Source organism: Nanorana parkeri, unplaced genomic scaffold (assembly GCF_000935625.1).
Source record: "Nanorana parkeri isolate BGI_ZX_2015 unplaced genomic scaffold, ASM93562v1 scaffold651, whole genome shotgun sequence".
NCBI lineage: Eukaryota > Metazoa > Chordata > Amphibia > Anura > Dicroglossidae > Nanorana > Nanorana parkeri.
In genome coordinates, this window is record NW_017306919.1 from 537,613 (window position 1) to 557,441 (window position 19,829).

The 19,829-nt window shown below is 44.4% G+C and overlaps 1 protein-coding gene across 2 annotated transcripts in view; it reads left to right on the forward strand.

Moving 5' to 3' along the window:
• Window positions 1-4,066: 4,066 nt before the first annotated feature.
• Window positions 4,067-19,829, forward strand: part of SPIN1 (spindlin 1) — a 55,540-nt gene continuing 39,777 nt past the window's right edge. The window contains exon 1 of one of the 2 annotated variants that reach the window (XM_018563309.1): window positions 4,067-4,455. The gene's annotated coding sequence lies outside the window, so the exon portion shown is untranslated. Of the gene's footprint in view, window positions 4,456-4,995; window positions 5,018-19,829 lie in introns of those variants that run through there. The other variant, XM_018563310.1, reaches the window with a different exon arrangement.

The window sequence follows — 19,829 nt, forward strand, 5'->3', positions numbered from 1 at the left end:
AGCAGTAGATATATGCAAAAAATATATTTTTTTAAACGCTTTAACAGCGGTTTAAACTTACCCCGTCTTTGCCGCGCGCTCCCGTCCGAGAATCCGAAACTGCTCCGGCGGCCGCAAAGCTTCTTGGGCGGGCGCATGCGCAGTTCAGATTTTCGGCCGGGAGACGAGGAGAGACACAAGTTAAGTCTATGGACGCGTGCACCCGCATGCAGACGCCGTGGGACAGGAAGTGCCAGCAAGGACAGAGGAGTCAGAGGATCGGAGAGCCGCCGCACCGCTGGAGAGAAGGCTGAAAAGGACAGGAAAGAAGAGGCAGATCGGATTAGGAGACATCATTTAAGGTAAGTGCTTTAATTAACATTGGGGGAGGGGGAAAAAGTATCCTTTAATGTCACTTTAAAGTAAGGAAAACACAGGGGCTGTTACTGCTGCCCTCCTTGTGAAAATGTTAGTTGTCTGGCTTAGTAGTTTCGATTTGCAGATCCAGATAAGCTTGCAGTAAATGACTGTCAGGTCAGTTTTCTGCTATCTAATCTGGTCTACAATAGTATTTAGCCTGTCAAGTGTTTTTTTGCTGTCTGTGCCCCCAATGATGTGATTAAATCTCACTTTCTGTCAGTGTTGCCCCTAGGACAGACAGTGAAGTGAAATCAAACATTTTAGAGATATCACTAGAATTGGAATGAAGGGGTAATCTCTCATGATGACATGTGTCAAAGGTGGGATTTCCTTTCACTTTATCTTGTCCCTGGAACAGGATTTGATGGGAATTGCTTAAAGGGGAACACAGGCAGCATTAAAAACTGACAGAGAGTGTAACCTTTTTCTAGGCTCCATAAAATTTGTAAAATAGTCCTGGCTGGAGTTCTACTTTTAGGGCTAGATAGGAATTTAGGTTGATTGGAAAACAAATCTTTGACTTAAAGTAGAACGGAACCCAAAACGTTTTTTTTATTTTAGTTTTGGATAGAGTAAGGGAGTGTTATAATCCCTGACAGTTTTTTGTTTTCCACCATCTGTGACCTGTTAGGGAGATTTCCCTTTACTTCCTGTCTAATAGCCACAATAGGAAGACAAAAGATATCTCCCCAAAGGGAGGGAAATCCCTGGTGGTCAACAGATCTATTGTCCCCATTGGAAGATTTGCCATCTATTCCTGTTCTGACAACCCAAAATTTAGGAATTTCTTTCACTTTCATTAATAATGATCACCAGGACAAATAGAGAGGGCGATTCTCCCTAACAGATACACAGACAGCAATATAAACCTGACAGGGGTTCTAATCCCTCTCCACTCTATCCACAAAGAGGTTTTGGTTTCAGTTGCACTTTAATGGGTGTCCTCTTTTTTAGCTTTAGCTCCATGCTGCGTGCACGGCCGTATCGCTCAGCTCCCGGGAAGGACAGGTGCTGTGTGTGATTAGAACGCAGCCCCTGTACTTCTCTATGAGAGTACGCTGCCGTACGCCGACCTACGCTCACCCCAAGTGCAGGTCCGTATGGTTGCGTGTTTCCTGGCTCGGACCCAGACAGGATCCATCCTGTCAGCATACGAGTACAGACACCCGCACGGACGTGCAGGGCGGGTGAGCGTAAGGCGGCGTACTCCCATAGAGAAGGACGGGGGCTGCATACTAATCACACGCAGCACCTGTCCTTCCCGGGAGCTGAGCGATACGGCCGTGCACGCAGCACAGAGCTGTACATGTCGGCCTTTTCTAGTGTGAATGAGGGCTAAAAGTCATATTAAAGTTCAAAGGTTTGTACGCTGTTTCATATCTGGTGAAATAATTTACAATGGAAGCTGATTCTTGATCAGCAGTTTAAGATTTCTGCAGAATCAGCTGGTCCCCTGAGCACTGGTCCTGACTTCCTGTTTTAGAGTGACTCCTATGCATAGTCCTATGGAGCCACACTTGTGTGTGCTAGTAAGCTGTGTGTCTCCACTCAGAAACACAGGCACTGCAAGGCAAGACTCTCCCCTCCACCCTGCTCCCATTTCCTCCTCTGGATTTCATGTTTTTAAACAAATATCTGCTACTGCTGTGTGGCTGAACTTGGCCCTATTCAATACTTTGTTTTAGCCCTCGTTCACACCTGAACGTTTTGTAGCACGTTCTACGCTCGACGAACGCTCTACAAAACGCTCAAAAATATAAATCCCATTGTATTCAATGGTCTCGTTCCCACCTTGGCGTATTTCCGCCCGTCCCTAACGCGCTACAAAACGGCCCACGCCTGAAAAGGTACAGGTACTACTTTGGGCCGTTTTGTTGCGCGTTTCCATTTGGATACAGCCAAGTAGCCTTCGGAAACGCGCAACTTTTTTTACCGCGAATCACGGTAAAAAACGCGCGACAGACGCACATATGCAATACGCCTAGGTGTGAACGAGACCTAAGAAGATGAAGCAAGTATTTCTTTATATCAACACTTCAATTGCTTTCTCGAATTTGGTATATAATATGTTGAAATCTTGATGAATGTCATGTTGAACACTACTACTATTTTTGGAACATCTGAGAGGATACCCATTGATGACTTCCTCCAGATCCAGAAGGTCTGTACCATAGTACGGACCAAGCGCTGGGGGAATAGTCTGCAGGAGCCTGAGCATCCACTGATCACAGTTACAATGCTTTGCATCCTGAAATGCCAAAAATTATTAAATGCTAATTTTTTTCTTTTTGCGATATGGGTACATTTAATTTTTTGAAAAAGAGGAATATGCCTTGACATTCAAGCCGTGTACGACCATCTTTACGGCGTAGACTAGAGCAGAATGTTTGTCCATTGATTATGCACCAGTGAGTTGTTACAAGCTGAAATGGTTTGCAGCGATGTCTGTAAACACTGGGAAAGGATTGGGTTTCTCTGAGGTATTTCCATATTCAAATTCCTAGTTTGTAGCCACAAAAGAAAAAGTATTCAAAATCACAGCTTGTTTGATTTCCTAAGCTTGCAGTCTGCAAACCAGTAACCAGACTAGTACTACAGCCGACAGGAAACAATACCGGCGCCTCCATGTGCAATATCGGCCAGTTGCAATGGTAACGAACACACTGAAGAGGCAGCTCCCACAGGTCAAAGGACCTTCAATCTGAGAGACAAAAAACAAAAAGGAGCGACTCCATAGTGTAAAACGAATTTTAATGATAAAAACACCCAACTGTATTGTACTTACAAGAAGTCGGTAGTAAAAAGGCATGTAGAAAACAATGGGATGTCAAATCATCTAGCAGCGTAAGTCTGAAAAGATGTGCAGCATCAGCGTCCACTGCCCCTGTGTGGTCTCGGTTTACAGGTTTCTGGGGCACGCCCCCTTCCTCAGAACCGTAAAGTTTTACACTATGGAGGCGCTCCTTTTTGTTTTTTTGTCTCTAGTACTACAGCCTTCTGAAATGGAAGCCCTGCACTGAACCAGGTTGTAGAATACCAAGCTAAGGCCTCATTCACACTGGAACTCCTGCGCTTAGCTTTTGTAAACACACAAGAAGTATCTGGAAAGTGTAAATAACTTTTATGCTTCCCAGATTACTTTTTCCTGCATTTAGATGTCCCTGCTACGTCTATGTGTCCAGGTGAGTTTGGAGCTCATTTCTCAATGCACGGAAAAGCATGAACTACTTTGCTATGGCTATAGCATGTAGCCTGACAGATTTTCCTCTGCATATAGAGGACAAAACACATGTGGCAAGTGTGAATGAAGCCTTAATGAGGCCTAAAGCCCCATGCACACAGACATCTGTGGAGAATAAACAACTTTTAAGGTTTAGATACTTCTTCGCCCAGCCGCGTTTACATGTGTTTAACTATGTCCAACCAAACTAAACGGTCCTAGAATGCAGAATATGCTAAACGTCCAGAGGAGCATGCAGCCATAGCAAAGCATTACATGCTTCCAGATGCATTTATAAAAGAGCTCCAAACGCACCTGGAAGCATGTATTTTAATTCCCATGCATGGAACCTAGGGCTGAATTTAGTGCAGGCTGCTAAAAGTTACCGGCGAAACCTTCCCAACCAACCCGAACCAAAACGAGAAAATCCCGCACATGCGCATCTGCGTTCTACCGCGGCGGAGAGCGGGCTTCTACTGCGCCTGCGCGGCAGCCGAGTCCTGCACCAAGAGAGGGTGGAGGGGCGAAGAGTGCAGGAGGGATCACTATTTGGCAGGAAGGCGAGGCCTGCTCCTTGGCAGTACAGTCAGATTAGCTAGCCGTCAACGAGCTCCAAATCTGGCAGTGTGTGAAGGAGGGAGGGAGCGGAGTGAATGAGGGAGGGGGGGTGGAGAGGGAAGAGTGAAAAAACGAGAAGTGGAGTGTACAAGCTGAGGGCTGTGAAGTTCACTGGAGGAAAGGAGACTGAGGCGGGAGCGGCCCTGGTGACAGAGCTAGGGCGGGGGGAAAAGCTGGCTGCTTTGGACAAAGTGGAGGGAAAAGGCGGCGTGTCCCAGGTAAGAGACTGGCCGCTCTAAACTCAGCCCTTTGTTCTCATTCACAGACTCTGAGTCCATCGCAGCTCTGCCTCCTGCAGCACTCTCCCTGCGCGGCTCTCCCCGGGCGCCCCCTTGCGTTCCCCTCTCGCAGCGTGACGTCACCCTGCCTTCGCCTCTATGACGTAAGAGGGGATCTTCTATTGTTCCAACCTGGGCATCGGAATCCTGGCGGCGTGATGTCACCGGCAGGGGCTGCGTGTAGCGGGTGACATGTGGAAGTGGCCGGAGCTGTGTCCGTAGCGGAGGCGGGGGATAGAGCCGGTCAGGGGCAGCAGTCTGTGTCTCAGGCATCGGCTTCCTTTGTCTACTGCTTTCCGCCCCCTTCCCTCCCCCCCTCCGCCGCCTTCACTCGTCTCTTTCTCTGAGACAGAATCGCTGGCTGCTGCAGGTTTGTAAATACCGGACCAACACACAACATGGCTGACGCTCGCCCAGTCTGCTAGCTTTGCTTTTTCTCGCTCGCCCAGTGTCTGCACGGAGCTCCCCTCTTCCTTCCAGGACTGTGCACCCCTTTCCTCAGGTAAGAGGAGCCCGGCACAGAGCTGGCTTTGTGGTGTGACGAGAGCCAAGGCCTCGGTGCCCCGACAAGGCTCCCCATTGCTGTTTATGTTTTGGTATTCGGGGAGGGGAGTGATGCACCAAATTTTGTTGGCTGTGTTTGTGTGTGCCCCCCTCCCCCGTGTGTGCAGACATGCCTCTGTCGTGTCTATGTATGATACATGCTTGTGCTGTGATCATTGTGACCTGCAAACATCACACTCCTCCAGCCCTCAGGTATGTGTGTGTGTGTGTGTATGTGTCTCTGAGCAACATCAGACATTTCTGACACATCCAAAGGATTGATTGTGACTGGAACATCTTGTGATTTGGGTGTTTTTGTGACCTTGCCACTGTCTCAGAGTAAAGATTCCATGGCTGTCCTCTCCTGAACATTGTTAAATCCTGCGCTTGATTGTTTTATACATCATTCGCCTTTGCCAAAGAAAATGAATGGTCGCAACAGCCTTGTATTGATTCTCAACGTCTATCCCTGCTTCGATAGTTGAACAACTTTACACACTAGTTTTATATTGCTGCTGATCTGATGAGCATGTTCAACTGGAGGTTTGTTGTCATGTTGTGTTCTGGATTGATTGGGCTAAATTGCACCAATATTGCTGATTTTGTCAGGCCTATTGGACTTTAGGCACACGACCATGTTACCAGAAGTGTAAGAAACACACATTATTATTGTGGTTGCTGTTAAGGATTCAATTATTGTTTAAAAAATTATTTCTTATGTATATATAAATATTTTTTTTTAATAAAATGTATGTGTGTGTATATATATATATAAAAATGCCAATTTAAATCTTTATTTTTCTTTTGTAAATTTTTTATAGATAGATAGATATAGATATAGATATAATGTATGTATGAACTTCAGGGGCATACATTTCCGGCCTACTTGGCTTCAGTCCCACTCCTCAGACTCTCAGGTGAAACAATTACTTCTGGGCTTCTCTTAGGCCTCGTTAGTTCACACAGGCTTCAGCGGTGTGAACAGAAAGCTTTTACAGAGCTTTCTTGAAGCTTTTAGGGCAGGTTCACACTATTTTCTGTTCTGGAAAATGTTGTGAACCTGCCCGCAGTTGCAGTGCATTTCAGACCAGACAAAATGAGACGAGCAGTTTTTTTCTGGTCTGGAACGGACTGCGCTGGTGTGAACAGAGGCCAGACATAGCATAGGTATACATTAGGATGCATTTTGGGTCTGGAAACAGTCTGGTCTGGAGATGATGTGGTGTGAATGGGCCCCTAAAGCGACATTCAGCTGTGCTTGGGAATGTTAAACACCGCCGTTGGTGAATGTAAAGTCCACTGTTTTGTAAAACACCGGCGAGTTGGGTTTTTATGGCAGAAGAGACTGGGGGAAATTCCTGATAACGTTTACACCAGGTATCTGTCAATATTCAGCTACAGGTTACCTGTGCACCTAATTACTTAAAGCCCATCTACGGAAAAGCAAAAATCTTACCCTTGCAGTGGGGCTACTCCGGCACCGGAAAGGGTTAAAGGAGAACTGTTGAGAATAAATGTACTCTGCCCAATAGTTATAGCCGGTCGGTTCTGTATTTTGATTACTAACATGGCCTGTAGAGAGTAGTGACTGTCATTTATCGCTCTTCGCAAGGATTCCTCTCTCTGTTCCTTTAGTGCTCATTGGAGGGGGTGGGCACAGCTGGCTCTAGAGTCAGCTGTCAATCAGACAGTGGGGTGGATCCCAACAATAGTGTTAGGATCTTTCCTGGCTGCAGCACGGCTCTAGGCTGTTGGCATATAGCGGCCATGGCCAACTATTGGGTTTGGGTCACAGGAGGACATTGGTAAATATACTCCTGTGATCCAAAGGAGAACTAAAACCAAAGTTTGGCTTTATTTCTTTCAAGTTCTCATTTATGCCTAGGAGATACTATTAGAGCTGTTTTACTTACCTGCTCCTTGCTCCCTCCGCCTTCCTCCTGGCTGCTAGACCGGTCCCCACAGTCTCTTTTCCCCTTTTGTTCTAAGGAATACTGACATCACCTCTTAGGCAGGGCCATCGATCTGTCTAAAGGTGTCCATACACCTTACGATTATCAGACGACACATTTCGTCTGCTCAAACTGTTGTACGACGGCCCCATTATGCTCCGATTATCGCAAAGTTCAATTAGGCGTAGTGAAAGAAAAGCACATAGACTAATTGCGGTAATCAACCGCACGCATTTTCGTTTGCACATGAGCAGTGTAGATCGTACGATTTTTGACGTACGGAAACGCCACTCACATTGCAATAATCGTACAATCGACCAAAGCTTTCAAACATGCTTGAAAGACAAAAGTCATACGATTGTACAGTATTTGCGGTTGTACACTGCCCATCAACCTTGCGATTGTCGTACGATTAGTCGATCGCATGCGATTATCGTAAGGTGTGTGGCCACCTTTAGACATGAGGATGCCGAGGGATGTTCCAACATTCGGGGAGAGAGAGGGTAGCACTGACTTCTGCGGGAGCCAGGATCAGGGGAGTATATCGGCTTTGTTTGAGTCCCCTAGGAAACAAAATTAGCACTCAAATCAAATTCACGTTCTTCTGTTCTTATTAGTGCCTGTTTTTTATTATCAGTGACAGCAGAAAATCAAGCCGGGTGCACACTTATCAAATTTTGTTCGGTGCCAGATGAAATTCACACAGTGGGTGCCTCTGTCGGCACCCTTACGTCCAGCATCCCTGACTCAACTGGCCCAGTTGGAAAATTTTCGGCCGAACGGATCTTACAGCTAATCAGCTGCAAGCTCATTGGGGTATTCTGACACTGCAATAGAAACGGTGGGGGATTCCTTGATCAGGGATCATAAGCATTGATGGAGGATTCTATTCTATTTTCTTTGTTCAGCCTGTAGATTGAATGAAGAAAATATATACACGTATACCCAGCTTCAGATTCACAAAACTATTCAGTAACTTTTCTTATTAGGGATCTGGATTCTGATTATTATTATACAGGATTTATATAACACCAACAGTTTGCACAGTGCTTTACAATATAAGGAAGACATTAGAATCACAATACAATTTAAGACAAGATGGTAAGGAGGGCCCTGCCCCTGAGGGCTTGCAATCTAAAAGGTAGAGAGAAGTGATACATGAGGAGGTAGCTGTGTGGGGAGGAATAAGATCAGACCAACATAGAGCCGGTGTTCCCCCACACTCACTGGCCTAATATAGTAATTAAAAAGTGTATATTGAACATTTTAAAACATACATACATACATACAGGTGAAACTCGAATAATTAGAATAAAGAGCTGAAGGCCGCTATTGAAGCATCCTGGTCTTCCATAACACCTCAGCAGTGCCACAGGCTGATAGCTTCCATGCCACGCCGCATTGAGGCAGTAATTGCTGCAAAAGGGGCCCAAACCAAGTACTGAGTACATATGCATGCTTATACTTTTCAGAGGTCCGATATTGTTCTATGTACAATCCTTGTTTTATTGATTGCATGTAATATTCTACTTTTTTGAGGTTGTGGATTTGGGGTTCTTGGGGTTTTCATGAGCTGTAAGCCATAATCATCACAATTATGACAAATCACGGCTTGAATTATCTTGCTTTGCATGTAATGAGTCTATCTCATATATTAGTTTCACCTTTTAAGTTGCATTAGTGAAATAAATGAAATTTGCATGATATTCTAATTATTCGAGTTTCACCTGTATAGGTTGGCTTTTATTAATGCTTCATTTGTTTCTAACGTGTTATGAAAAAAACACGTTTGATATTCTTCATTTTAGTAGAATTGAATTTCTCTTGACAATAGAAATGATCAACCAAGGATGTAAAAGTACTATTTTACTAGTAGTTATTTGAATTTTATTCTTGACTAGGTGCACCAGTTCTGTTGGTTTCAGACAAATTCACAGAGGTGTCTGTATCATGATGTTAACTTGGGCAGTTCTTGTTACAATGTAGTACCAGTCTTTGTGAATTCCCTTGTGCGTCTCTCTTCTGTCATAATTGCTTCTTCTGCCTGTCGGCGTTTGTGTACACTGAGCAGCACATGCTCCATGCACAGTCTTGGCAAGGCTCGGTGCTGAGATGAGAACTGCTGTGCATGCGCATGGAGTTACTTTATCAGCCCAGGCAATGAAGGTGCTGAGGATGAAAGCTTTGAAGGGGAGCACTGACATTGCAGTGCCGGAGGGGATGGCCTACAAGGTAAGTCTGCCATAATGTGTTGTGCATACTTTTGCATTATGGCAAACACCTATTGGGGGCCCAACATTTTGAATTTATGGTTGCAGTTTGCTACCTCTTTAATTGGCGTGTTGTCACTTTTAAATAAGCTGCTATTGGGCTTCAGTAAGCTTCAGCACAGCTTGAAGCTTGTTAAAAGCATGCTGAAGCCAGCTAGCAGTTTCTTTGGTGACAGTACTCCCAATAAGGTTCCCAAACTGGAGCTGAAGGATTATTATTATTATTATACAGGATTTATATAGCTCCAACAGTTTGCGCAGTGCTTTCAGTGCTTCAAATGCTTCAAGAAAGTTGTTCAAAGCTTGTCAAAAACTTGGTGTTTACACTGCTCTCATACAATCTGAACCCCGGGTGAACTAAGCCTAGAGGTGCCCATACACCTTACGATTATCGGACGAAACTTTTCCTCCGATCGAACCGTCGTACGATTTTCGTACGACGGCCCCATCCTGCCCCGATTATCGAAAGGTTCAATCAGCGGTACTTAAAAAAAAAAAACACCTGGACGACTTGCGGTAATTGACCGCAATTATTTTCGTGTGCGCAGTGTTAATCGTATGACTTTTGACGGACGGAAACGCCACCAACCATTGCGAACATCGTACGATCGACCAAAGTTTTCAAACATGCTTGACCGTCAAAAGTCGTACGATTGTACAGTACTATCGGTCGGGTACTACATTCACACGTTACGATTGTCGTACGAAAAGTCGACAATCGTAAGGTGTATGGGCACCTTAAAACTGCTGGTTGTTACCACACCTGAAGATCTGGAATGCCTGCACCTGGCTGATACCAGGGGCTGGATTTGAGGAACCTTGATGAAAGTCTGAAAGCCAGTGCATGCTTTCCCAGAGACACAGGACCAGTTATCAGTAACCAAGCTGTCAATATGTGTTAGTCAGATTGTACAATCCATTTTAGATTTAGTAACCACTCTGTAGGGCGATGGCTATAGATTGAATGGATGGTTTATGTAGGCCTTGACACTAAGGATCTAGAGGAGATGTTATTGTCAGGTTGTAACCTGTGGCTGTCATCGTTCATATCGCAGGTGAAGGCATATGAATGCCAAGTAGTATTTACACCCTGTTTGGTAACCTGTAAAATTATTGCAAATGCACCATGATTGGTTTGTTTTTCTGGTGCCCTGTGAAGTTGTTGTGCGTTCCCAACCCTGAAGAATCTTGTTCTGTATTCAATCGTTCACAAAAAGTGAATTTCTCACCTTGGCTGCTCACCAGCTCCCTGCTTCCCTTCTATATAGGTAAAACAGTTGCTCAGAACCTTGAGGCCAACGCTGCTTGACATTTCTTCCTCCAGTTACTATCATAAGTGGCAGGGGACTCAGGAGCTGGGCTTTCTATATCTAGGCATTTCTGTTTCTCATTTATCATTGTGTGGGGGTCAACAACTTTATTTAAGTCAACCTGTTAAACTCTACTTATCAATTGTTTGTGTGTGTGAGGTTTTCATTGATTTTTTTTTATCTCCAGTGAAAGTTGCATACCAACTCAATCCAGTAGTTCACACCGAAAGCCTGTGCGGTCCAGAGTGGTAGCTGCTGGAACACAGCGCGATCGCTGAGAAACTTCCCTCCGCGTTTTGGTGCGGGAGGGTGCGTGGCGGTGCATTGAATTCAATGGCACCGCTTCCACGCCCCCCACCTGCCCGCTGTGCGATCGAACACGTGGCATAACTTTGCCAGCGTTCCGTTCCATTGCAAACGCAAAAAATAGGGCAAGCCTACCGCTCTGGAACGCACACGCTCTCGGTGTGAACAAGGCCTGAGGGATCTAGATACAGCGATGCTCTAATGGCGAACCTATGGCACGCGTGCCAGGGAGGGCACGCGGGGCCCTCTCTGCTGGCACGCAAGCCCAGGTTCAAGGACCACCAATTGAAATGGATCCAATATGTGTGTTTTAATAAGTGCGTGATGTGTGTGTTTCATTACGTGTGTGTGTGTTGTATTGAGTGTATAAATGTTTGATTTATGCATGTTTCCCTATTTTGCCTAAGGCCCCATTCACACTGAGCGGAAAATGCCGCGATTCCATGCATTTTTGGCACACGATATAGCGAGAAGTTGCCGGCTAATGTTGTTCAATGGAGCTGTTTTTAATGTACAGCTCCATGTCACCAGTCACTGTAGCAGGCCCCTTTTATGCCGCAATTTTTCTATTTTTGAATGCAGGCCGCCGGTAAGGGTCACGCGATCAGCGCCCCCGAACAGTCGCGCGGATCCGCTTGTAAGGTATATTGCTTCGTGTGAATGGGGCCTAAGGCAGAGATGTTGAACGTTTCTTAAACCCGAGGGCCCGAACTGCAATACAGAACTAAACTTATTTTCAGCGCTGGCACTTTGAGGTAAATTTGATTTTGCGTCGCAATTTGGGCACTCGGGTTCAAAAAGTCAGCGCTGGTGGATCGGAGCGGGGGGGGGGAATCCAGCCCCTCCCCTGTCACGGCAAAGAGCTGTGACAGGATCGAGAGGTGAGCGAACGTGAGAGGTGACAGGATCGAGAGGTGAGCACTCACCTCATAGTTCTCCTTTTTAAGACAGCCATAACTGGAAGGGAGCATATAATGATTTGTTGCCAGGGGCAGGAAGTGTAAAAGCCTTTTTTTTTTTAAAGATGTTAATGGACAATTTTAAGGATAATTAGTTTGAATAGAATTGCTATCAGATTTTTGTTAATGTCTATGTCACCACTGTGGAGATCTTCTTCTCTCCTTTTCCTGCCGTTGTCAAGTCTGTACATGAAATGGTGTGGTAGTCACTGGAACAGGAAGACACGGAGTACAATAAGAATTTCTCCCTTTCCTAGAAATGTTTGTGTCCTTGTTGAAGCTTCCCCTGACTTTCTGTCCTGTTCAAAACCTGACAGGCTTGCTATGGGCAACTGTTCCAGATTCTTCCTGCTTCAGTTTTGATAAATTTCCCTCCAAGATGTTCTGTGATTGGAGGAGGGAAGATTGTGACATTATCTGCACCTCCTCCAGACTGCTATTGGCTGTTTTAAATTGCAATAACAGGCTGGCTATTGAAGCACTGAGCAGAGTAGCAGCCATTACACACCATTCACACTGAGCGACATGCAACTCGTGCAGATTTCCGCGCGATCGTAGTAGTGCGACTTTTCACGCAACGATCGCACGACCTTTCGTATTAGGGTTGCATGAAAATACAAGCACAATCGCGCAAAAAAGGGTCCTGCACAAGCGACAGCGAGCTGTATAATTGAACAACTCCATTGAAAATAATTGGACGAGCGGTATCGGGCGGCAATCTGCGGTATTGAGCGGTAATCCGCTCAATGTGAACGGGGACTAAGAGAAAGTTCTTGCTCAGGTCCGTTACTCTGCTCAGTTGGCGTGCACAATAGCCAGCCTTTTATTGCAATTTGAAAAAGCCAGTTAGGCCCCATTCACACTGAGCGATTTTTATTGCGCGATTTTTAGCAGCGATATCGCTCATATTTCCACGCGGTATCGCTCTATGTAGCTTCTCCAATCCATTTCAATGGAGCTGTTCACATCTCGCCGCTCAATATCGCTTGTAGCTTGTCGCTCCTACATGACCCTTTTTTTTCGAGCGATTTTGCTCCTGATTGCATACAGCCCAATAGTAAAAAGTCGCGCAATATCACACCTATAAAACTGCACGATTTTCATGTCGCTCAGTGTGAATGGGGCCTTAGGGTTGCGACCTAAAGATTTTCATAATCAATTTGTTGGTCGATATTTTTTTATCCAATTAAATAAAAAAAATGTGGCAATACCTGACAGGTGTAGCGCAATCTTTATTTTTCTATGTAGTCGCACCCGACTTGTGTTTCCGTTAGTATACGTGCATTTGCAGGGTTGGGGGACTTCACCAAGCCACGAGCAACCAGGACATATGTCCTCGATTTTTGTTTTGCCAGTTTGAAAGTGCCGGTTGCTTGAATGCTGGATCTTATTATTATACAGGATTTGTATAGCGCCAACAGTTTGAGCAGCACTTTACAATATAAGGAAGACATTAGAATCACAATTCAAGACAAGATGGTAAGGAGGGCCCTGCCCCTGAGGGCTTACAATCTAAAAGGGTGGGGATGAATTGTTTGAGGGTATGGGGAGTTCTGTCATTTCTAATGCCAATTTAGTTCATGTGTACAAAACAGTGTGTAAAATTATATATATATAATTTTAAGCGTTGCTTATTAGTAAATGAGATCCCTGTAAATGAAAAAAATATGTGCTACAAATGTCAGCATTGTTTGGGGGTGGGCGGGTTGTAATATGAAGTCTAGTCAGCATGTGAATGGAATTAGCTTAAAGTGACCCTGTCATGACAGGGCAATTCCTACACACAAGGCAGCCTGGAAAAGAAGGTGCAATATACTGACCTTTGTCACAGTCTGTGTGTTGAAAAGCCACTACTACACTGCTCTCTGGCTGCTGTATTTAATCCAGGTGTGTAAAATACTTTCTACATCACGGAATACTGTTGTTCCTTCTGCCAGTTTGTATGCCACTACAGGGTTTATGAGCCAGGTTTATGAGCCAGCTGGAGTAACAGGTATTCAGTCCATCAGAAGTGAAAGGGCCCATACACACCAGCAGCTGTGCCATAACACATGGCTACTGGTGTGCTTGGCACAGAGTTGATGTGCTTGATTTGCAGTGCATCGTACTGTTTACCTTTTTGTTTATTTATATTTTATTTTTTTGATCACTTAATTGACTTGCCACTTTTGGCATTTCATTAAAAGTTCTATAGGCACAGTGGAACGCAGTTGTACCATGCCGTACTGCACTGCTCTGAAAAAAGTGCATGCTGTACTTTTTTTCTGCCCGCAGCACCGCAACAAGGTGATATGAACTGAGCCCATCTGGAAGAAGGCAAATTGCCATGTCCTATGCTGTGGCTCCTCCAGAAAAAAACCTCCCGTCACCCAAAGCTCGGTATACTGAGACGCCGGGACGGACACCGACAATACTGTCTGGATCCACCCAGCTGCGGGATTGACAGCTGGGTCTGCCTATCCAGAGGCAGTGTCAGCGGTGCCCTCCCCATCCGTTTCATCAGTCAGAGGGGGGGGAAATCCCTGCAGGGAACCGTGAGTGACAGTCGCGGCTCTCTGCGGGGAAAGATCGAGAAGTGAGCGAGCGCTGGTATTTTTCAGTATTCAGCGCTGCGGTACCGTTATTCCGTCATGCAATGCTGTACTGAAATGAATTTTATACCATTGTTTGGGGAAAGATAGAGCTTTCTTTTTGGTGGTATTTAATCACCACTGGGGTTTTATTTTTTTATATATTAAGGAAAATTTACAGAAATTTAAAAAAAAAACGATTTCCCCTATATTCTAAAACATTTATTATTACCCAATTTTTTGGTAAAATATAAAAGACGGGGTCACGTCGGGTAAACAGACACCAAACATGTCAATCCTTAAAATTTGCGCACGCGAAACCTCAAAAAAACGACATTACCTAAAATTGGCCATAGGTGACGCTTTAAAAGCTTTTACCGCTCATCAGTTTAGTGTTATCAGTGATTGATGGCCCTAAAATGATTGCTATCACCCCGACGTTCGCAGCGATATGTAATATGCGTAGCGCAATTGTCGTTTTTGCACGCTGACACATCTGACACACGTTTACGTTTGTGTGTAAATGAAGGGTGGGGGACTTTAACATTTTGGGGGGGTTGTTTTTTACTTTTTTTGTTTTTTTATTTGTGACTTATTTTTTTTAACTTTATATATATATATATTTATTAAGGTGAATGCAGAAGTGATGTAACACACATTCACAGCACGGAGGGAGATCAGCAAAGAGGAAGATGCTGAACTCCCTCCTATCTATCTCCTGATGCCCTCCCGAGCCAGTCCCTGGCCGCAGATGGGGTAGAGGATCCCGGGATTGAAGGTGAGGGGTCAGGAGGGGGTTCGGCGGCACTCGAGGGGGGGACGACAAAATTGCACCATACAACCGATCGGCGGCTATAGAGCCGATGCGAGTCCGCCATCCGTCCCTTTTTTCTTAACTGGCGGACGGCAAGAGGTTAAGGTGCCCATACACTCTGATTTTTGTTCAGAAATCTAGGAATAGTCCTTATGAACGATAATCGAATTGTTGATGGGGCACCAATGATATTATTTTTTTTAACTGTAATCCTGCTCGAATTTTCTTGAAGGGTGAGATTAGAAACATTTTTTGGAATCAAATGAAATTCGATGGATTAGTGGTGTTTTCGTAAGAAGAAAATTGCAGCAAAAACAGTGCACATACGCAAACGAAAATCCGTTCTATTGATCGTTAAAATTCGGTGATAGCCATCCCCCCCTCCTCCATTTATCCCTGTACAATAGCACCATACATGCCTATACGCTCGGTTCACATCTCATACCTACCTGGGTGGGGGGGGGTGATGAAATTAATGCAGCTGCATAAGTGTATACACCCTCTTACAACTAGGGATGTGGCTGTGTTCATAATCAATCACATTCAAACTGATGTTAAATAGTCACTTAAATTGATGGAAGGTGTTTACTGACTACTGATTAAGCCCATATAAAGTTCAGCTGTTCTAGTCGGATCTTTCTGACTCAGTTGCCTCTTACAGCAAAAGCCATGGTCTGCAAAGGGCTTGCAAGACATCCAAGGGATCTCATTATTCGATGGTATCAGCCAGGAGAAGGGTACAGAAAGATTTCCAAAGCATCAGATGTACCATGGAACACAGCAAAGACTATCAACAAATGGAGAAAATATGGCACGACAGTGACACTACCAAGAATGGATGAAAACACAAGTGAAAAAAGCTGGTCCAAGAGGCCAGCAGCAATATTAAAGGAGCTGCAGGAGTTTTTGGCAAGTACTGGTTGTGTACTACATGTGACGACAGTCTCCTGTATTTTTCATATGTCTGAGCCGTGGAGTGGGGTGGCAAGACGGAAGCTTTTCTTGCTAAGAAAACCGCCCAAGCCTAGCTACAAAAAAACGCGTACAATACGCGTCAAAATGTGCTTCAACGTTCAAATAACCGCACACTGAACACGCGCATACAAACGCACAAAAACGATGCTGCTTAGGCAATGACCCAAAGCATAACGCCAAATCAACAAAAGAATGGCTTCCCCAGAAGATCAGTTTGGAATGGCCCAGGCAGATTCCAATTGAAAATCTGTGGGGTGACCTGAAGAGGGCTGAGCATAGGAGATGCCCTCACTATCTGACAGATTTGGGTTGCTTTTGCAAGGAAGAGTGGGCAAAGATTCCCAAGGCAAGATGTGCCATGCTTATAGACTCCAACACCAAAAGACTGTTGTCAAAAAATCAATAGGTGTTTCCGCAAAGTATTAGTTTAAGGGTGTGTATATTTATGCAACCACATTATTGTAAGTTTTTGGTTTTTTTTATTTAACTTTTTCCCCTTTTTTAATAGATTTCAGTTTGTTAATTGAATTGTACATACTATAGTTCCCATTAAGGCCTTGTTCACACCAAGTGCGTTCCAGGAGCAGAGCAGTTACAGACCGGAGCAAAACTGCGTCCAATGTATCCCAATGGTATTTTTAGCTCCAGTTCACATCGCTGCATTCCGTTCCAGAGCATGTAAAAAAAAACTGTAGCAGGCCCTATTTTACCTGCTCTGGAATGCATCAAAAACGCATGCAAATGCTCTGACTCACTGAAAGCCCATTTTAAACTTTAAAAATGTGTTTTTTTAACCAAAAACGCGGCACAACCCACTCATGCAGATCTGCTCTGCATTTGGTGGGAAAAAAACCTGATGTGATCTATTTTTTTTTTTTTCAATCTTAAAAACCCTGAAATTTTTACAGGGGTGTGTAGACTTTTTTTTTTTTTTTTTTACATCCACTGTACTTTGTTTTACTCTCCCTGCATTGTGAAGACTCTGCATTGTTCAGATTCTTTGTAACAAGTACATGTGTGCACATTCCAGCCACAACTGAACATCAGTTTTTACTTTGCCGACTGTGATGAAACACGCCAGTCACTTTGTCGGAATGGCTACTTGTAGCCCAGCTTGGGAGTGCACAGGAAAGGGTGACAACACTGCAACTGAACTGAGTAACATTGTCAACCTAGGAAAGAAGCATGTGTATATGCACCTTGCTGCTATTCTATAATTGAAAGCCAGACATGCAGATTTTATTAATACCCCGTGATCCTTCCATGAAGAGAATTGTTCAGGCACTTCCTGTTAGAGTGGCAACCTTTTGTACCTGTCTTCACATTGTGCTCCTGTGTTGTCACACATGCTTCTGATACAGACTACAAGTAGCTGTTGAAGCTCACAATAAGCAGGCATTGCCCAATGTTAAGAAATGCCATGCAGCCATCGAGTACATATTGTTAATCTGAACATATGTACATGTGAACACCTTTTTTAGAATAGATGTACTTAAGTACCCATACCTTTTTGTGTGATGGATGTTATGTACCCCCAGATGCACTAGACATAGACCAGCAGTCTCAGGGCCATCATTAAGGTATGTATATTGTGTACATGTATAGCAAGAAAAGGAGATAAAGATTAAGAACTGTGAGGTTGACTTCATCTGTGACCCCGAGCAACTCCACTAGTACAGCCTGAAAGGCTTTTCATTAGAAAACATTCCTCATTTTTCAGTTTTCATTACTTTTATCACTCCTGTAAAGTATCACTCCTGTAAAGAATGCAATGTACAAGTATGACCGTAAAACATTGTGCTGTATCTTACCTTTTGTTTACGTTTTTAATAAAAGTTAAGATAGGTGAGGCCTGGGAGTCATTTTACAAATGAGACCTTGTTGAAAAACATTTTAAAGCCTATCGCCTGTTTAAAAAAAAAAAAAAAAGAAACTCCCACCTCGTTTTTTTTCTTTCTAGGGGACCTGTGTAAAGAACGTTGACTTATCTGCTCTTGCAGGCTCCAGGACTGTTACCGGTAGTTGAAGGCCCACTGACATCTTTTCTAACGCAGAGCCTATAGCCATCTAAGTGTGGATGGTGGAATCTCCCCTGCTGGCTGCTGTTTTCCAACAGCCAGAACCCATGGTCTCAGTAAAGGTGGCCATACACTCTACAACCATCGCAAGACTTTAGTCTTGCGATGGTTGTAAAGGGATTAAAAAAACGTACGATCTGCCTATCTTGGACAGGCAGATCGCACTCTCGATCATCGCAAGCCCGCCCCCCTGAGGGGCGGGCTTCCGATGACCGCAATGCTGAACGGGCAGTGTGCGCGTGCGCACACCGGCCCGTTCAGCATTTATCTTCCGAGCACCGTTCTAACCAGCCGAGAATCGTACGATTCCCGGCTGGTTTTCGAACATGCTGGTTCGACAGAAGACGTGCGACCGTACAGTAGAAACGGTCGCACGTCTCCGTTCACACTGCTCGATTATCGTACGAAAACCCGATCGCATACGATTATCGTACGATAATCGTGCAGTGTATGGGCACCTTCAGGCTGACCATTTGCCACCTGGCTCCTTTTGATTTTTCAATTCATGTTTGTCAAACCAGTTGGTGTTGAAAAGAATACATTGTAAAGAACAACTAGTGATTCAAGAGGTGGCGTACACATCTTTACACTTAACTATTAGTTAATCAGCAGAATTTAAATAAACTTTTCTAGTGAGTGTTTATATATTTTTGTAATCGAGCATGAGTTTCCCTATTGCGTTCATTCTCTCCACATGTTTATAGAAGTAGTTTTGGTTTTCAGCAGTATGCGCAATACACATACTTTTAGAAGACGCTGCTTTTTGGCAAACTGCAGCTGTTCTCCATTAAAAATAAAAGATGCAATGGACTGTAGTTTACCTAGCCAACAGCACATTGTTTCATTTGGCTTCTGCCACCATCACAGAGAAACGTGGTCCTCTACAATTTCAGAGCTGTTACAAAATGATGTCGCTAGCATTTAGAAGTATGTATTGATATTGGCAGTCCTGGCTGTTTTATTTAGTAAGCCATTGTGGCTGCTCCCTATGACCTAGTTTCCATACTGGCAATAGATTAGTTATCAGTGGGGCGACCGCAGCCTAACCTAGGTTGTAAGGTTGTCCTGGGTCTAAAACCCCAGCTGGGTTGGTGGCAAAACCAGGCACACCATTGCGTTGTGGTAACACACACACATTGGTTCTCTGCAGTGCCATTCATTTTGAGTTGATACAGTAGATGCTGGTAAAATTTTCTAAAGAGATGACTGGCTGAACGGAGCATCGGTAAATATGTGATATTTATTGATCCTCTGTGTGCAGCACAAACACTGGAGTGATCAGCGAAACACTCCAGTGTTTGTAAACAACTGAGGACACACAGAACTATATGTCCCCAGTTATGAATGAACAGGAAGTGCTTTACATCACCTCCTGTTCGTTCATGAGTTTCTCAGTGGGTGGAAGCTTTAATATAGAGGCTTCTAGCGGTTCATGACTGGATGATGGTACATGTTTTACTATCGCAGTTATGAATGGGCTCTGTTATTAGACCCCTGTTATTTGCCAGAAGCAAACCCCCCCCCCCCCCCCCCTTCT